Genomic DNA, 20,101 nt, shown 5'->3' on the forward strand with positions numbered 1-20,101 from the left:
GAGAGAAGTGAGGTGACTAATAAAGGAAGGACTTCAAGGCAGTAGAAGGGAAGCGGAAGATAGGTTTGGGGAGCCTCTACCAAGATGAGTGCTCTGGCACAGGGCCAGGAGATACACTGGGATGGGAATCTACATGGGTGGAACGGGAACAAAAGACCAAGATCCGAGGGAGGCAGCCTGGAGGTTGGGTTTCCGGAGGAAGGAGACTTACACACACAGCCTCAGAAGAGGCAGACAGGATCCAGGGAGAAAGCTCTGGAAGGCGTCATTCAGTACAGGACCTGGAAAGAACTGTGAAGAGCTCAGGAAGGGGTGAGGAGTCCGCAGAAGATGGAGCCCAGGAAGGGGCAGGGGAAAAGGGCCTCGGGACAGGCTGAGCTAGAAAGTGGCTAGTGAGGTACTGGGGAGTGTGAGGAAGCAGACCTTAGCTGCTTGCTGCAGGCTCCTGGGACTGGAACCCAGAGTAAAAGGAGGCCCTGGATTCCCCTACCAGACACAAAAAAAGATGATACGAAAGCCCTGTGTGAAAAGTGGTGTAAGGATCACTGAGCTCAGAGTTAGGCTAAAGACATGGCATGAGGTCACTGGATTATTCAGGGGGACCCTGTGTTATCCTGGAAGAGGTGGGACTGCACGTGACCTGACCGAAGGGTGTGAAGAAGCAGACTATCCAGAGCTGGAGCAGCTGCCAGTAGGGGGCACCAGAGGAGAATAGCAGGGAACTTCATGCTCAGCCAAATGGGGGTGTGCTGAGTGGGTGTCACTCTTCTGCATAGCTAATTACTATATATGTTAAATACTCACAGTAACAGGCCATTTACATACAGATGCCACCCACAGGTCTGCCTTCTTTATCCAGGCCCAAAAATTAGAAACTGTCTGCAAATGGCCAACAGTGAATTCTCCTGTTATAGATGAATTCTTCTGTGGAATGGATGCGCCAAACCTGGGTCCTGTACCAGCTACCCTAGCCACCTTCTGGATAGGGGGCATGTTGGGGGGCAGGAAGAAGTTCATTCGGCATGAGGATGGAACTCTGCTACACCAATCCCATGTCAGTGATGTATCTTACAGCGTCCCTACTCGCAGTTCTAAACATTGTCGGGACTGGAGCCGGTGCAGAGGCTGAAGCCGGCCCTAAGGTTCAAGGAGTCACTTATGGCTCCCTGACATCCCCACCCCACCTCTCTTCTACAGAATGAAGCTCAAGGACAAAGGACAAACTGGTCAAAAGTTTTCAAAGAAGAAATCTGACGACAGCGTCTGTTGGGTTTTCCATGACTCTTGCAGTGTGTAGCCAAACAGGACCACAATGTACTGAAGTGTTCAATTAAACCCCAAAAGGATATTTATCCCTAGTATAATGCCAAGGGATGTTCCAGAAGCTGTGAATTGCCAGAAGGCAGCTGCATTCCAGCCATCCTTCTCCCTCCTGCCATGCTCTCTTTAGCTCCAAAGTGTCAGTAGTTGGGCACTCAAAAATGACACCCAGAATTGTAGGTGGTGTTTTGAAATTTAGTCTTTTAGTCTTCAGACCTGCTTTCCATGCCAACTAGTTTACAACACCTTTGTATTAGCCACCAGTTCTAAATTCCCCAAATATTTGTGAATCTTTGGTATGTTTGCAATATGGACCATACACTCAGCCATTTACATCAACTCTCCAGCTGGGACAACTGAGGAGCAAGAAGGTCAAGTGACTCATCTAAAGTCAGACAGTAAATCAGTGGCTCAGCTCAGATTAGAACTGCAGCTGCTTCCAGTTTTAGCTGTAACTGACAGACCGCACCACTGCCTCCTTAGCTTAAATTGTAAGTGCGGGTGGCAATCGCGCTCTTGCTTGGTCTCCGTGATTAAAAGAAGATGTTATTGACTGTGCATAGCTGAAGGGTAAGAAACTTTCTATCCCCTAATCCTAATCCCTTGAAAACATATTGCAAACAGCGTGCTGGTTGTGCTAATGTGAACGGTACTTTCATTGTATGTTTTCCCACACTATCTCGTTAGAAGTTTTGACAACTTGTGCAGAAAAAGGGCTAATTCCTTCCAGGCCTTCCTCTAATGGATCCGAATCTGTGTTATATGTTAAGGTTACCCAGACTGAGTCATGTTTTTTCCTCTGTAACCACAACTACTGTAACTGTCATCATTCACGTTCTATGCCACATTTTCTTTCTTTAAATAATAATTTGCATACTAATGGAGAGTTTGTGTCTATTGAAACAATAGAGCTTAGATTCTGTCTCCCTGCTATTATCAGCTCAGAACTTGAAACGCTCTCTCCGTTCTTTGTCACAAGGCTCATACGTTACTTTCTTTTGGTTAAAAACAAAAGGGTCTTGACTCCGATCTAATTACATTGGTGCAAAGCAGGAGTAACTCCACTGAAATCACTGGAGTTCTACCTTTGTGCAAGCCTTATGAGATCAGGGCCAAGGTGTTTATTTTATCTTCAGTATCTTATGGAAATATAGACATGATGGGCTAGACCCTCAGCTGTTGAAATCAATTGAGCTGTTCCTATTTACACCAATTGGCCTAAAATACCAGCTTGGTTTATTTTATGCTATTTGTGATATTTTTCTAAGAAGTATGTTGAGCTTGAACCCATTGCTATTGAAGTTAATACTTTACTGTATTTCAGGTGGGGGAGGGTTGTCCTCCATTATTTTCAAAAATAAGGATGGAGGAAAATCAGTTAAGCTTGTCCTTAAAGGTTAAGCATGTGCATAAGTGCTTTCTTGAATAAGGATCCATTACAGAGCCCTAGAGATTGCAGTGCTAAAACTATAGGGTAAATCCTTTCAATATTTTGAACAAGTAATAATTATTTTTACAAAATTGTTGGTGCTCATCCCATTGATAGCTAAAGTCAGGTACTTGTACAAAATTCCCCACGCACCTTTGCCACTGCATTTCAACTTCAACCAGCAGCATCCTTGCTATTCCAGTCCTGAACCTCTCTTGAGCAGCCAGCCAATTGTTCAGTAGTTTTGTGACATGTACAAATATCCACAGGGAACAACTGCAGCATGAGATCACCAAATTCATTTTCACTTCTGACCTTACCAAGAGCTGAATTCAGAGTTTCACATATTAAAGACTAACAAATCTACCACGTATGCTACATACTATGTATTAATGATGTGCTTTGTAGCTAGGGAACTGAGCCAGCAGAGGAGTGTTTGCAAGGTGTTAAGACTACATCGTAAATGAGGTACCATATTCTACATAAATGCTTCAGTAATATGGATTGGAAATACGACAATAATAAATAAAAACTCATGTCTAAAGGAGGAAGATCTCAAATTGGTTTAAAATGATTTATCTTGGAGTAATACTTTCATAAAGTGAAAAACCAGTATCAGAGTTCTTCTGAAAGAGTAAATCTGAATAAAGGTCTCAGTCCGTATATTCAGTAACTACAACTGTGTGTGTGTGTGTGTGTGTGAGAGAGAGAGAGCATGCAAAATAAAAATAATTTAAAAACTGCTAACAGTGATCATCAGCAGGCTGTCTCTTTCATAGAAGCTCCTGAAGAAAAACAGTGACTACATAACATCTCTAAAATTCACCTTGGGATTGGCCAGCTAAAAACATTAAAAAGCTGATGACAAAGAGCTTGCTTCTGATCTCTCTTTACATCCTAATGCTCCCTTTTCATTGCTTAACTCAATGGAATTATCCCTGATAGAGGGTTTGAGGCATTTGAAGTCAATGGACAGGCTGCCCTCGTTGTCTACCGCGAATGCTGGATCAGGGCTGAGACTGGTGTGAGAGCTCAGTGCTGTTCTGAGCAGCTCCTGCCAAGAGTTACTCAGCAGGGGCATCCTCCGTCAATGCAGTTGAGGGTGCTCAGGGCCGTGCAGCATCAAGTCAGATCAAAATCAGGCCCCAAAGGCTCAGTCCCATACTTCTTACGTGGGGAAAATATCCCACTGAAGTCAGTGGTAGGGATTTTTCTTGCATTAATAGCACAGTAGAGGGTCCAGGTGAGTTTTCTGACTCGCTTTGACTATGATCTTTACTTAAAATGTTGAGTAAATGCTCGACTCTTACTTCCTAGAATATTGTCTTTCTGTAGGTCAAAGCACATTCCTGCAATATTATAAGTAAAATGCAGATAATTTATGTAAAGCTCTGAATGTTAATACATGCACAGGTACCACAATTATATTGATTTCATGAACTTTATATTGGAAGGGAAAATCCATTTTTGCTTCTAGTTGGAAAGGTAAGAAATTTCATTTCACTGCCCCAAAATAGTACTCTTCAAATGAATCAGAAATGAAGAGACTATAGAATAACAATGTCTAAGTAGTCTGCTGGAATGGGGGGGGGGGAAAGTCTGCTCCCCTTATTTACAAGTAGTTCCACTAATGCCAGCTGGTCTAATCATGTGAGCAAGTGGTGCAGGATCAGCCGGATAGTAAAAAAAATATATTACAGTGGACCTAACATAGCTGCTATTTAAGTCAAAGACCAGTGGTGTTGTTGACTTCTGTGGATTCAGGATCGCACTTACTACAGCCAAGAAGGATTGCAAGAAAATTCATGCCCTTAGGAGCTGATGCAAATCTAGGTGGTGGTGGCAGTAACAGTTGGTGGTGGTTTCACGTGTTTTGCAAAAACATTCTGTATGGCAGTTCCTGGCAGACAATTGTGGTACGTTACAACAGGGGAGTTGAGAAAAGAGGGCCAGACCATTCCACCTATAGATCTCAGAGGATATACAACCTCCCAGCTACCTCTGCAGCAGTGATAGTCCTTTGCCTGCACCACAGGAGAGCTCACAGCGGGTCTGGAAAGCCATGCTGGAGAAAGGGAAAGGCAGGAGCTGGGTGTGGAAAGGAGTAGGAGGCCATATTCCGCCTTTGGTCCTGCCCAGTCTCTGTATTATGGCTCCCTCTTTAATAGGATCTCATGGCTGCCCTAGCCATGGCTGTGCAGCTCTTACAGAGCCCTGTTCCCAAGGCGTCGGGGCAAAGCCACAAGAGGCTCAGAGGTGATGTGGTGCCTCTGTGTAGAGGGTCTCTGGATCTTGGGAGTCAGTTCCACAGGGTGACCAACAGTGCCACAGATAGAACAGGTTGGGGGAAATATCAAGCAGAGGAACCTTAAGGAGATTGTTCTCCTCTTCTGTCCACATTGCAAGTTTTCCCACAGGAGGGATGATCAAGCCCAGAGTTCAATGGAGTAGGAAGCCAGAGTACAGCAGCCTTATAATAGGCCAATTACAGAACTTCAAGTTTTACATGGACAGGAAACTGTCATCCCAGGAATATCAAATCACATTTATGATAAAATGACCTAGGTATTTCCTCATTATGGAGTGTCTATGGCTATGCTTTCCTCACTGTGCAGAGAATCCACACTGTCCTTTTAGATAATTGTGTTTTTTTCACATTAATTACAGGGGGGGGGGGATGTAGTAATGTCAGCCACTCGTTATTGGCAAGTTGCCATACTGAATCATATAGGGATAGATTTGTTCACAGCTTTTATATGATCTACCCTGCATAGTGTATTGTGAGCGGCATGTAAAAAGATCAGTGAAAAATTAGAAGCAAAGAGTTCAATGGGGATAAAAGCAATATCAGTATTAGATTAGTAAAATCAACATTTTCATCACTGTGTATGGCTATAATTATTTTCTACTAAGGGGGAAGAGAAAATATAAAACCAAACAATTTGCTTTGCCAGCTGCCTGTGTAGTTACACTCCCACCTACCTCCTCTCTTTCACTCTCGCATACACACATCAAACAAATGCATTAGCACTTCTGCTACCTTCCCCCCCCCCAACCCCCCTGCCTTTTCACACCACTTAGGAACTAAACCAGAGTGGTGGTTATGGTTGAGCCTAACAGCAAACCTTACTGGAATACAACATATACTATCAGTGCTAATTCAGAAATAGTTTGTATGTAGGAGTTTTATTTGGGAGTTTAGCTAATTTTTAAAGATATACTGCTGCATTTACAAATGAAACTCCTCAGTATCCCAGGTTGATGAACAGGGAACTGAGATGGTTTCTGCAGCAAGGCACAGTGGGGAAATCATGAGTTAAAATTTTGCCACCTAGTCACAGGAATGTGGTGTACACTTTTGTGATTCAGTGTTCTCCATCTACATTCTTTTAAAAAAACATGTATATATTAAAATGCTCTTTTTTTCTTATTTACAAAGGCCATTATCGTTGAAGACTAGAGTTTAATATTTAACATTTATGGTTAGCTCTAATAATTTGGAAGCAACTAGAAAAGTGGTTGAATAATTCTAGATACTTTCTGCAGACAGCTGCTACTCCCTCACTGTGTTTTAAACAACATTCAGGTTAGGCCCAAAATATGTAATTACATTTATGCTTAGAAAGCTGTCCTCAGGTAATAGTTCTCCTATCTAAATGCTGTGTTCTAGCTATGAATATAATAGTGGCTTCAAAATGCACCACTAAGACTGGATCCCGTTCCCATTCAAGCCAATGCCAGAACTCCCCTGGACTTCAAGGTCAGACCCTGATGCTGGACATGCTGCTATGATGAATGTCTTAATAAAAGACCGGTAGTCAAGAAATTTACTTTGTTGGTTTACTTTTTGGTTGCTTTTAATAGTGCTGTGAAGACTGCATTGGAAAGAGCCAAGACGTTTGGTAATTTACCGGGGTCCAATTCGGCAGCCTGTGCACACAGGTAATGGAAATCAATGGGAGTCTTCCGTGCACAACAACTACAGGACTGTGTGCACGGGAACAGATGAAAGACACTAATATATCACAAGGAAAAAATATGGATTCTTTCTTGTAGTTACAGTATGAGGCCATTTACCAAAATATATTTGAGTCAAGCAATAATCTGTGATATGTCCAAGATTTGTTTGAACTGACAAAAAGTCCTATGTTGGTGCATATACAGTATAAGATACATGGGAAAGAAGTTGGAGCAGGACAAATATTTCATTTGGCTCACAAAAAGGGATCACTTCCTAGCAACACATAGGTTTGTGGTTTAGAGATTACATAGGCAATTTGGGCCTTTTGGCCAAAGCCATTGTGCAGACTAATTCCAGTTCCATATGGAAAACATTTTAAAAAACAGGTTTCAGAGTAACAGCCGTGTTACTCTGTATTCGATGAAGTGAGCTGTAGCTCATGAAAGCTTATGCTCAAATAAATTGGTTAGTCTCTAAGGTGCCACAAGTACTCCTTTTCATTTTAAAAAATACAGTCCTTAATGGGTCTGCAGAATGCCACATTAAATACACCAGGCCAGCCCTTTCAACATGGAGTTTGCAACTTGGTCCAGCCTGAGACCTATGTATGCTATCGTTAATTAAATCTAAGGTACTCTGCTGAGCATATTCTGAAAGGCCTTGGTATCCTATTGATCTTATTCCTATCTGTCAGTAAGAACAAACAAATCTATCAGCATGGTAAAAGCCTTAAAGGAATGTTTGTCTTTAAGTGATTGGGAAGGGGGAAATGCTCTTGAAGGTAGGATGCCCTTCAATAGACTGGGGGATAACGCCTCTCTTCCTGACATCCTTCATGGCAAGAAAACAGGATAATTAAAGAAATATATAGACCCTTAAACCCTGTTTGTGTCCAGAGTGATGGGGAGTGACTCTTCGGACTGTAAATGTAACTATATATCCAAATATGGGAGATGTTTACACGTCGTACTGTGGGCATGGAATACTCACCCACAGATTACAGGCCCAGTCCTGCTCCCTTTGAAGTTAATGGGAGTTTTGCCATCATCTTAAATGGGTACAGGATTGGGTCCTTTGCTATCCCTGCAATTTCCCACAGTGTGATACTAATACAATATATATTTTGCGACTGAGCTTCCATGGCAGGCTTGCTTCCTTACTGGATCAGTAGAATTTCTATAGAACTAAGATTCATGGTGTTCTATGTCTTTTGTTGCCTTGTATGATGCAGATGGTCATGGGTAATAACTTATAAATGGCCTCCATGAAAATCAGTTGATAGTTGCATGCCTCTATTTTATAAAATATGCTTTTGAAATAGCTCCACTAGAAAGAGTGACATGAACAGAGATCTCTTTAATCTGGGGTTTTCAAAGGAGGCTGTGGGAGTTAGGACCCAATTCCCACTGAATTTAAATGAAATTTTGGTTCCTACCTCCTGTAGACTTGTTTGAATATCCCAGAGTTATTTAAGGCACAAAGCTTCCTATCAGGCTTTGGGCCCCATTGTGCTAAGAACTGTACAAATGCCGAAAAAGAGAGAATCTCTGTCCCAAAGCATTCACAAGCTTCACTTTCACTTTGAATTTCTTCTAAAATAGGATCCTTTTTAAAAAGAAAAGAGGAACATATGCTTCTGTAAAAATGGCATAGTCATAAAATAGAAAAAGAATATTAAAAATTGGTGGTATTATTCTGGTTTGCTATAATGCATTTTCTTTTTTGTAAAATGTATAGAAATTCCTAAGATTTTTTTTCTTAAGGAATTCTAAACACATTACTAAGTAATGCTTATAGAAAGAACTCCATATATTGGAACAAACAGCCTCAGCTGATTCTGGAGGTTCCATGGCAGGTATAAAAATGTTTACTGGATAGAATAGTATTGAGGGACATAAATCTGGGCAGCTTGTTGAGGCATAACTTACTATTGCCCCGGGGAGGCAAAAAGCACCCTCCATTTTTAATTTATTCCTTGTTCATGAACACAAATTTAATATGCTGGTACTGTTTACATGCTACAGCACTTATTTTTAACTTTCCTTTTTATTTAAGATCTATTTCAAGAGGAATTTAATTGTCTAGGCTCTAGGCATAGAAGTATTAAAAACCCTGAGAATTAAACACAGCTGATAACAAATGCCTTCATGTTTATTTAATAACTACTCCATCCAGGTATCTTGGAAGAAGACTATTTATTACCCATATAGGATTCAAAGGTTGTCATGAGAAATAGATACAAATTTTACTCCAGGGCAGAGCAAATAGGAACATAAGAGTCAAGAAACTTCTTGACATATAAATTATTACAACTCTATTAGCAGTGCAATAAATTCTGCATTTTGAACATATTTTGTTTTTGATTCAATGTTAAGCTAAACATGTTTGGCAATATCTGGGCACCTCTGAACTGAAAAGTTTTCTGATAGGTTACTGCCTTGATCATCTGTGCTGCTGTGTTTGCTGTCATTTTTGAGAATCACAGTGTTCAAAAAAATGATGTTTGATGCCATTCGTTGCACTTATGCATCAATAATCAAACTGTCTAGGATGATATTACTAAGTCTATTGGGTGTCAAGACATATAAGGTGATCACTAGCTGGGAAACAAACTTCCCCAGCAGTTTAGTATTGCACAATTATATAGGGAGTTTACGCCTTCTTCTCTAGCATCCAATATTGGCCATTGAGAGAACTAAGATATTTGCCTAGGTTGGTCACCGTTAGTCTGCTCCATTATGGCAACTCCTGTGTTCCAGCAGCACAAACTCCATAAAGAGTGGTGTATTAAAGGAAATGACGAGAAAACTGAGGCCCCACTTGAATTCGTAATACACGAGGGTAAGCCGAGTATTTGCACAGCACTCTGGTTATTTGTGCTGACTTGTTTTTATATGAAACACAGCAGTTGTACATCATAAATATGTGTGTTGGAGTCTGTTAATATTCGTAACAACAATTAATAATGCATAGCTTTTTTAGGGCCTGATCCAAAGCCCACTGAACTCAAGGGAAAGACTGTATCTAATTGATGTGTCCCCGAGCAGTACTCTATGTTTGCACCAAACTCATCACATTGGCTTCAGTTACTTTCTCCCCCACCGAGTGTATAACATTTCCATAATATTTTAGGATTTAACTTTTAAATTTAGATTTTTGAAAAAAGAAAAGTGGTTTTCCCTTTCCTGCATACAGGATATGAAGCTAAGCAGAACAGACACTGAATGTGAAAGTGCACCTCCACATCCTTGTTTGATTGCACATTGACTTGAAGCTTGATACTCTCCCTTCTTCTGAAGCCTAATGGTCATGTGAGCAAGTGTAATGCTTCTTGAGGCAAAGCAATCTGCTACAGTAATGGAACGGAATATAACGGTGTGATTCTCGTCGAACTCTTGGGCATTGGCCAGCGTTTTCCATGTACGCCATGATACCGAAGTTTGAATTTCCTTGGTTCAGCTGTTTTATGAACACACTGATTGATACCTATATGTATTTTCTGCACCAGTGCTTTAGACTGCATTGTGTGCAATACCAAATATGCAAGGAAGGATGATTTAGTGACTAGGGCACTGTCATTGGAATCAGGAGACCTCGGTTCAGTCCCCAGCTCAACCACAGATTTCTTACGTGATCTTGGGCAATTCACTTAATCTACCCTGTGCCTTAGTTCCCCCATCTGTTTAAAAGGGGAAAAACACATCCATTAATGATTGAGATGCTCAGATGCACTGTACTACAGAGGCCCACAACGACTGGTCAGCAGCTTTACAAACTTCAAATTGATAGCTAAACTGAAATGCTTTCCTTTTTGCCTAGGTATTGTGTGATGGGCTCTTAGGATAGTTTTGCAGAACAGTGAAGGATGCACAGGAGAGACGTCTGGTCTGCTTGTGGGGGAGGTGGATGGGTGGAATTTAGTGAAAGGAGTGATGGAGGCTGGCATCCTTAAGAGGGCAGAGTTAAGGTTGTGGTGCATTCTCTGTGATGTATGATGGTTGTGCTAATGGCGAGCATCTCTACGTGCGGAGGAATAAAAGATGTACTTTCAGTAGCCTTAACTTTTCATTTCCTTGCCTTTTAACGCTTGTGTCTGATATAATGTGGGCAGAGATCAACCATAGCTGACACATAGCAGAGGCTTCTTGTGCATTAATACATTTCGCTGTTTTGTGTAATGGACACTTAGATAAGAGGGATAAGATGAACGTGCACCTGTCTGTTTTGGTTAATTTCACTTATTTTTTGTCTTGGACTATGTCTGCTACCCACTTGCCCAGTATAGTGGGAGGCATTTTGTTTGCAAAGGAGAGGAATTGCCATTCAGTCAGTTGGGTGTGCGAGGGTTATGGAGTGTGTGAGGGGAAGTTATACCTTGAAGCAATGTCAATTTCTTCTCGACCTGGTCCATCTGCTTCAGCTGTACTGGCTTTTTCTTTTATTGTACTTGTCAGATAGATCCCTAGACCTTACTCTGCTGAGGAAAACTCTTTAATAGTTCTCTGTTAACAAAACAGCTTTTGGGGCACTTAGGCCCGAGGCAAACCTAATTAAAGTTAGTTTAATGCAGAATTTATGAACTCCCAATTCAATGGTACTTTGGAAGGCTCCTGCTGTGATGATTCAGTGAAGAGAATGGCAGATATTGCAAAATGATACATCCATTCTTCATCTTTAGCCTTCTGCTTTCCAATGCAGAATACCACCCTCAGTTCATGTTTCCCACGCCAAGTAAACATTCAATACATGTCACATAAAAATACAGCTCTCTCTTCCAACAGCAGGTTTCTTCTCTCTTCCCATTTTGTAGGCTGCTTTAATAAAAAAACTGAAAGGAACGTTTGTCAACTTACACTTGACCCCATGTACAATCTTTATAAAAATAAACTTTAAAATAAAAACCCTAGAACAAACAGGAATGTTTCCACAATTAAAATTTCATTTAAAAAAAAAAGCTGTTTTAAATAAATAAACAAGCCTCTGCAATGTTTCAAACCCAAATATTACGAAGTAAAACAGGCTAGAAAGAAAAGTGAAACTGACTCTATTAATGCTCATTGTCCAAGCGGAGTGACACATGACATGGGTTGTATTTGTTTTAATGTCTTTGTTTATAATAATATAAGACCTCGCTCCTACAAGGAGCTCCGTGCAGGCAGTACCTACCTACATGAAGCACCACAGACTTCCAGGCAGGCACAGGGGTCTGCTCAGATAGATCTCTTTGCAGGATTGGAGTCTAAGGCCCAGTGTCCACACAGTTTTTGTATCAATAAATTGTTTCATTGATGGGAATGCTTTTTTCATTGATATAGTTATATCAGTACAATCCCTTGTATGGAGGCAGTTATACTGGTATAAAGGATCTTTATATCAGTATAACTTATTCCCCTTCCCATAAGGGAATAAGCTATACTAATGTAAATAATCTTTATATTGGTACAATTGAGCCCACACTAGGGGGGGTTGTACTGCTTTAACTATACTGGTATATTTAAAACACTGCAACTTTTGACTATAGACAATGATGAAGGTGGTGGTAAAGTAAAGAAATATATTTTCAATGTATGATTTTTAAGTTCTTTCTTTAAATAAGAATCCTTTCCTCTCTGTGTCCCTTCCTTAGTACAAACTGCATGTCCCCCTGCGACCCATTCTCAAACCCAGTTCTCACAATCGTGCATAAGAAATAATTCAGTCCTTTTTCTTTCTGAGCGATGGATGCTTTTTGTCTCCATCTCCCCCTTCTCTCCTGCCTCTCTCCTAACCCCCCCCCCCCACTCAAAATGACCGCTTTAGACCCAGAGCGGAGGAAGAGTGCATTGTAGTGATATCTGCATTGGCTGTTTGCATGTGGTTGAAAACATGAAAATGCTCAGAATAAGGTGAACCAGACATGTCCCTAATGGGTGAAATGAGGAGTACAGCATTGCACATGGTTGTTGGGGATTTTTTAAAAAAATTTTGTGCATGCCTGCAGGGACACATTCATGAGAGTTCAAATTTCTGCCAGACAACTCACTCCAGGGCTATTTAAAGAAATAAAAATCCACACGTTTTGCTCATCTTAATAATCTAAAACTTTACAGCGTAAGGAGCACTTGTCACTGTGAGTGCACTGAAGTGTATTTTAAATTTCTAATTATAATTTCCATTTGTGAGCATAGTTTTGAAGGTGGTTATCTTGCTGAAAAGCAGGGTTGATTCTGCCACCGGTAGTGAAGGAGTCTGCTTAAGAAGAAGGAAACACAAATGTTAAATTAAACATCTGTTTTACATTACCATTCTTTTTATGATTAACCTAAAGCAGGGTTTGGCCTCTCTTGTGGGGTTCTTAATGTTAGCATCACAAACAACATCACTTTTTAACATAATGATTGGTTCCCACAAAGTAGCTTACACATTCAGCTTATGTAGCATTGTACAGCGGGTGAACTGGGTCAAACAATGAATCCCTGTCCCAAAGAGCTGCTAATCCATGGATAGAAGTGGGTATGATCCTGGGCAACAAAACTGACACAGGCTGGTTTATTATGGAACAAGTGTTTCTTGAAGGAAGAATGGAAGGAACTTGGTTTCTCCTTTGAGTATGTCAGTGTGGGTCCCACTGTATATGTGCACATGCCTAATGCATGTGAAGATTCTTTTGAATAGCAGTGTCTATTAAGGCTGCGCATGTATCCTTTGCCTCCTCATGTTCCCATATGAGAGCATAAAGGGCAGGGTGGGTGCAACCCTACCTCAGTTCCCTCTTAGCACCCATTGTAGCAAAACAGAATCTGGTGAGTGTCTGACCCATTAGTTCTTACCCTTGGCTAAACCTTCTACAAATCTTCTAAAAACCTTCAGAACTCTTTTGATTACCTTGACTTAAAACTGCTGTGATCACCTCTAGTCATCTGGACCAAGGGTTGATGCTTAGACGCTCCCAGTACAGAGCTCCTTGACATGGCAGAATGAAAGCCTGTGCATTTGAAGCCCTGTCTATCCTGCAATGGGCTAATCCCCTTAAGAGATGGCCACCGTGGATGCCCCTTCTGCCTAGAAGAATTGCATATACCAAACAGTTGTTCAGTACGGCTATCGTTCTCTGCTAAGATGTGTAAGTTGTAAGACGCGCAGCTCCATCTTCTGGAACAATCCGTGAAGGTTTCCTCATCAGACAAACTTCAAGATCCTGCTGCATCATCCAGTCTAGCAGGCAATCAACACTGAAGACCAGCACAGAGAACTTCACTGAGAAAAGGCCTGACCCTGGCACCACCATCCCTGACATCAAAGCTGGCATCTACCTTTCTGACACTGAAGTCCAGTACTGATAGAGGCTGTTCTGAACATGGATGCAGAGACTCCAGTCAGAGCGCCAGGACAGACAGTGTAAAGACTCCAGAAATAAATCCACAGTCCCAGCACTGAGTCAAAGGCTGGTGAGAAGGAGCCTTTGTGGAGAGTTGGCTTTGCTGACGTGGGCAGGCCCAAGTTAAGACAAGACAAGCCCGGACAAGTAATTGGTGAAACAACTAACTATTGTGAATATATTTATAATAATTAAGGAAGGCAGAAACTAACTAAATTAACTATTGTGGGTATATTTGTAGTAAAAAAAAAAAAAAAAAAAAAAGTAAGCAGTGGCTGTCTTTTTGTTCTGTGTTTGTACAGTGGCTAGCACAAATGGGGCTCCAAGGTGCTACAATAGTACAAATTATAAACCGTACCCAAGACTCAGTATCACCACCAAAGGACCAGTCATCTTCATCCACTGATGATACTGTAACCTCTGAACTGGTACCAGCAACTGGTGACTTCAAATCCTTTTGAGGATTGACAAGACTCTGGAGATAGATATGTCAGTCATATCAGAAAAATCCAACAAGCTGTTTGACTTCCTGTCAACTTCTGGTCCTGTCAGGATTGCCCTTCCCATAAATAATCGACACTTGACCCAGCTAAGATCCTGTGGTGGATGCTGACCGTGATAACATGCATGGCAAAATGAGTAGGAAAAGTAGTACCCATTACCCCCAATGGAGTTTGAATACTTCTACCCTCACCCAATGCAGGATCCTTAATTGTGCATGACAGCCCTAATTCAGATTAAAAGTAAAACAAGTTTATTAACACAAAAAGAGGATTTTAAGTGAGTTCAAGTGTAGGGGATAAAGTCAAAAATGGTTACAAACAAAGAAAAGGTGATCTCTCACTTCCACCTGAACCAATTACCTCACCATGCTTCTTCCTAGAGCTGCCCTCAAACAGAGAGAGAAGAAACTGTGTACACTGGATGTGTCCAGAGCTTTTTATATTGCCTTGATAGCACCAACCCCTTCTGATTGTCTCCCCACCTCTATGTAGCCATTTCTAACCATCTAAAGGCCAAACCATCTTGTCACAGAGAATCTCCAAGTGAATCGCACAGTTTATTTTCACTTGCCATCAACTAGTTGGTAAGCCTCCAAACATCAAAGCACACACGACCAGCTCACAGGCAGCATGTACCTCTTGCATTAGGAATGTTCCAATTTCTGAGATTTGAAAAGCTGCCAGGACATCTTAAGGAGCCATAATACCTGTAGTGTAGGTAACCATTCTACATATTAGTCGAGGCAGCTATCATAGAGGGTGGTGCGAAGTAAGGCACAGGATTAGGAGCGGATGAAGGAGACAAAAGAAGTGATGAAAGGAGAAGCACCAAGTAGATAGGGGATGTAGGAGAATTGGAAATGCCAATTTTATTAAAAACTTTCAAAACATCTTTCTCAGTTGGTTAGTGAGAATGTCGTCGTCTTTGTGAATTTGCATACCCTGAATGTAGAATCTTCTCTTAAGATGTGTGCATACTTGTGAAAGAACTTGATGGGCCTGATTCTCCAGTCACATCATTGCAAAACTGAGGAGGGGAGAACTGGGTTACTTATTTATGTAGGTGTCCAGAAGCTGCATGTCCTGCTGCTTTCCTGCACCTACCCAGTTGGTTTTCAGCCAGCTTACCTACTTTAATATGGAGGCTGCTTGATGATTAATCATATTCCGACCGGGGTTTCTTTCATTCACATAAAACATGATTAATAGTTTGTAAAGCTGCCATTATTGTGTCCAAGCTTTGCTGCTTGCTGCTGTTGGTCTGCCTGTCTTGCCACACTGAATCAGAGCCTGTGCTTGGAAACATCCTCCTCAAGAATATCTAGGAGTGCTGCTTAATGACAGGTGCTCATCTTTCAGGACAGCAGAAAAGTGAATTTACAGCAAAGTGCTAGAAAGATAAGGTTAACCCCTGGGAGGCTTTTTGAACCTTTTTACTTAAATGTAAGGCATAATGAGGACAGGGAGACAGTGTAGGGAATAACTGATGATCCTTACTTGGGGACTGATTTGTCAGAGCACTTAAGCATGTGGCTAACTTTAAGCACATGCTTGAATGCTTTCCTGAATTGGGACTTGATTCCCACTAAAAATATCTGGGTACTGTATGTCCTTGTTTGCAACTTGTGAATTGCGAAGAAATGTAATTTTACTTGGAAGTGTTTCTGTTGAGGAAATGTCAGCCAAGGTTTTTCAACCTTATAATGATGGAGGAGGGATTTCTAAACTACTTCTACCTCTTTCCCGACATTCCACGTTCCATTACTACACATCCTGTATAATATGCTCCAGTCTTTCCTGTAAGATTTACTGCAGAATTCATTATCTACTCCAGATGTATTATTCAGAACCAGCAGAAAAAGGAACAGGGCAGTAGAAACAAGACAGCAGAAAGACATAAGGGTTCTTCCAGGTTAAGTCCATTATATCCCTTAGAATAGAGTCCAGGGCAATAAGCATGAATGAATGAACTAGCTATGTTTAGAAACAATTACATATGTGGAACCTGCTTGTCTAGACAGCTGGTCTTTTTATCTAGATCAATTTGTTACATGTACACTTGATAATACTTATGTGCTAAATCTTGCAAATTTTCACTTAGACCAGTTTTGCAGGGCTCTAAACAGCTCTACAGGTCACTGTGCAGTAGTGATCAGTTGTGCAGCAACAGGCTGGGGGCCTCACCCATTCACTTTTCACAGGGACAGACCATTCCCCCTTCCCCTCTTCTACCCCACCGAGGCCCCACCCTGGCAAGGTGTGGGGGGGCCTTAGAGCCACAGCCCGGCCATGATACGAGCTGGGTGGGCAGTCATGGGGAGCCACGGCGGCCCTGCCACCTGCCCACAGTGTGGGAGGGGCTGAGAGCAAACCCCGGCCATGTCCCTGCCCCCCAGGCTGCCCAGCCGGCCAAGGGCAGGTGGAGGATCCTTGAGTCCATGCCAGCTACGGGTGTGTGTGTATGCGCTGCAGAACCTCAGCCCGGCCACAGTAAGAGACGGGTGGGCAACTGTGAGGAACCGCAGCGTGGGAGGGTCTCGGGGCAGCAACACGGGCCGGGGGCTGCTTGGGATCCCCACCCAGAGTATGTTGAGGGTCCACCGCTGCTCCCTACAGCTGCCTGCCTGGCTCTTAGCATGGGAGTCTGGGTCCCTCCACCCGCTCTGGAGAGTCTGTGCTATAGCTGCAGATACAAAATTTGTATCCGCATCAGAGCTGATCTCTGCAAAAAAGGTCTATTGATATCCGGATATCCACGGCTATAAAGTGGATACCCATGGATTTGCAGGGCTCTACTTATTTTTCTGCAGGATCAGGACCGGAGACCACATCTGCAAACCCTCACTCATGCAAGTCCTCCTTATTCCTGTGCTCATGGGAGTTGTCCTCTTACCGTGGTTTTCAAACACCTGTGGGCTGCAGACCCCTGCGAATCCACAGACTAAGATTTCTAAAGGAATCTGTACTTCCATTTGAAATTTTTTAAGGGTCTGCAGACGAAAAAAGCTTGAAAACTGCTCCCCTCTTAGAGTCAATGGAGCAGTATATGTGAGTAAGCATGACTCAAGTGCGTCAGGTTTGCAGAAGCGGGCCCACCCATCTGTGTTAGCAAGAAACAAAATTTGAGGGGGAAAAAAAAATCGTGTTCAAAATGTGACATGCTAACCACTCCAGCTTCCCTTTGAAAACAACCCCCACACCTATGTTCCCACCTCAACTCCAGCAGGGGTGTGAATCCAGCCTAACTGGACTGAGTTCGGGAGTTACTCCAGCAGCCAGGTCTGACTTTCCATCCCTCTCCCTAGCTGAGACTCCTGGTGTGGGAGCGAGGGTTTTAAATACAGCACTCTGCGGCGTGGGTCCATGAACATCACCTGCCTGGCTTGTACCCCATTAACTGGAAACATCAATCACAAACTAAATACCTAAAAAGGGGGTGGGGCAGTGGAATCCCTTGGCTACACTACAGTGCATCAAAATGACTTCTCAGGCAGGGGGCCAGTGGACACACACCCCAGTGGGGCTGAACCCCGGGCGGGGTGCCACCTTCGCTCCTGGTCTCCTGTGTGTGCGCCTGGCCTAGGGTGACCAGACAGAAAGTGTGAAAAATCAGGACAGGGGATGGTGGTGGGGAGTAGTAATAGGAGCCTATATAAGAAAAATTCCCAAAGAGCGGGAGGTTTCAGAGTAGCAGCCGTGTTAGTCTGTATCCGCAAAAAGAAAAGGAGTACTTGTGGCACCTTAGAGACTAACCAATTTATCTGAGCATAAGCTTTCGTGTCCCTATAGGATCGGGACATCTGGTCACCCTAGCATGGCTGCAAAGGAGGCTTGGGGAAAAAATACTTGTCTCCCTCTTTGCCTCCCGGCTGACTCCGAGCCCGGGGAGGTGAGGTTGCCTCAGTTCGCCCCACCCCTCCCCGCCGCCCCTTTGCCCGCCTGGGCAGCGGGGTGGGACCGGGCGCTGCACCAGGGCGGTGGCAACACAGACGCGCTGGGAAGCGCCTCCCCCGATCCCTCCCCTGCTCCTCGCCCTCCCCGCACCCACACACACAGCGCCGGCTGCCAATCCCTCCTCTGCTCGCTCTCACAGCAACAACATGCCTGCCTGGGAAGCGGCGGCTCGTGCAGAGGAGCGGGGCTGGCTCCAGGAGGATTATTAGCCCTGAACCAAGGGGTGGGGTGGTGGCAGTGGGGGTGGGCTCAAGGAAAAAAACACCAAACCAGCAAGCGGAGGAGGAGGAGGTGGGGGGCAAGGCAGAGACTCAGCCCTGCCACCCCCCCCTTCTCCCCACCAGACACCAAGCTCTCAGTGCGCTGGAGGAGCCCAGAGAGAGCAGCAGCCCAGCCAGGTAGTAAATATCCTTCCTGCCCCACTCACGTCTCTGCCTTTGCGCTTTGCTCTGCTCCCTGCCCCGGGGCTGGGCTCAGCCTGGCAGGCAGGGGGAGCCAGCCCAGGCCTCGGGGCTGCTGCTGGGCTCCTGACACAGGATTTGGGGGGGTTGGGAGGGAGGTGGCCTGTCTCTGCCCCCCCTGAGGTGTGGGCTGCGGATGCATTTTGGGAGGTGGGGGGTTGCATGAGGCTGTTGCCAGGCTGGGTGACTGCAGAGGGAGGGGAAGACGGGCTTTGCTGCTCTCCGCTTCGGCTCCTGCAGGTAGATCCGGGGCCGGGCAGGCAGCAGGGCCAGCTGATTGGGAGCGGGAGGAGGGCGGCCGGGGCCCCGGTGCGCGGTTGCACTGAGCGGCAGCAGGAGGCGGGGGTAGATCCGCGTTGCCCGTGCCGGGCGTTCGCGCTGATTCCGGGGATTTGGCTGAGCTTCGCTCCAGCAAGTCGGCAGCGGCGGCTGGGATTAGGGGGAGGACAAGTCGCTTTGTGGCGGGGGTTGGCTCAAGGGCTCCTGTGGGTTGGCAGCGAGCGAGAGGAGGCAGGCTGGGCTCACTCACAGACAGGCAGCTGCCTGCTTTGCAGCACTTAAAGGGGACTCGGGACGCCTGCAGCCGGGGGAGGCAGCTTGCAAAATGTGGGAGCCATGGACTTTCCAACAATGCCATATGTCGCCTCTTCTTCCCCCCTGGGCCACTGCTCCCTCATCCAGGCGTTGGTAAACACCCGGCACCTAGTCACCCTCACGAGAGAGGGGCAGCCAGGGCAGGTGGCATTTGTGGAGGGGGGGCTCTGAGGAGCAGGAGAGAGATGGTGACATGGCTAGGAACTGTTTTTGTGGGGACAGTGTGCCCACCCTCCCCCCTGCACAAGACCTGAAGCTTCAGCATGGCTCTGGCCTGAAGAGTGTCCTACCCCAAAGACAGATCTAGACTAGACAGGAGGCTTTGGGAAATCCAGAGGATGCTGCTTTTCCTCTGGTGCTGACAGAATTCCCATTGGTGTCCGTGAAGTTATTCCTGACTCTCCCTGGTGTGTGAACGAGAGGAGAGTAAGGATCTAAGTTTGGCTTTTCATTCGGTCTTCTTTTTTTGAAATGTTCATTCAGCTGGCGATTGCAGGAAGGAGCGGTTTGTTGGGAGAGATT

At 44.1% G+C, this 20,101-nt stretch overlaps 1 protein-coding gene across 4 annotated transcripts in view; it reads left to right on the forward strand.

Moving 5' to 3' along the window:
* Nucleotides 1–18,815: 18,815 nt before the first annotated feature.
* Nucleotides 18,816–20,101, forward strand: part of CCSER1 (coiled-coil serine rich protein 1) — a 1,064,058-nt gene continuing 1,062,772 nt past the window's right edge. For all 4 annotated transcript variants that reach the window (XM_084627194.1, XM_084627195.1, XM_084627197.1 and 1 more), the window contains exon 1: nt 18,816–18,922. The gene's annotated coding sequence lies outside the window, so the exon portion shown is untranslated. The remainder of the gene's footprint in view (nt 18,923–20,101) is intronic.

Source organism: Lepidochelys olivacea (assembly GCF_965140295.1).
Source record: "Lepidochelys olivacea isolate rLepOli2 genome assembly, chromosome: 4".
In the NCBI taxonomy this organism is placed as follows: Eukaryota; Metazoa; Chordata; order Testudines; family Cheloniidae; genus Lepidochelys; species Lepidochelys olivacea.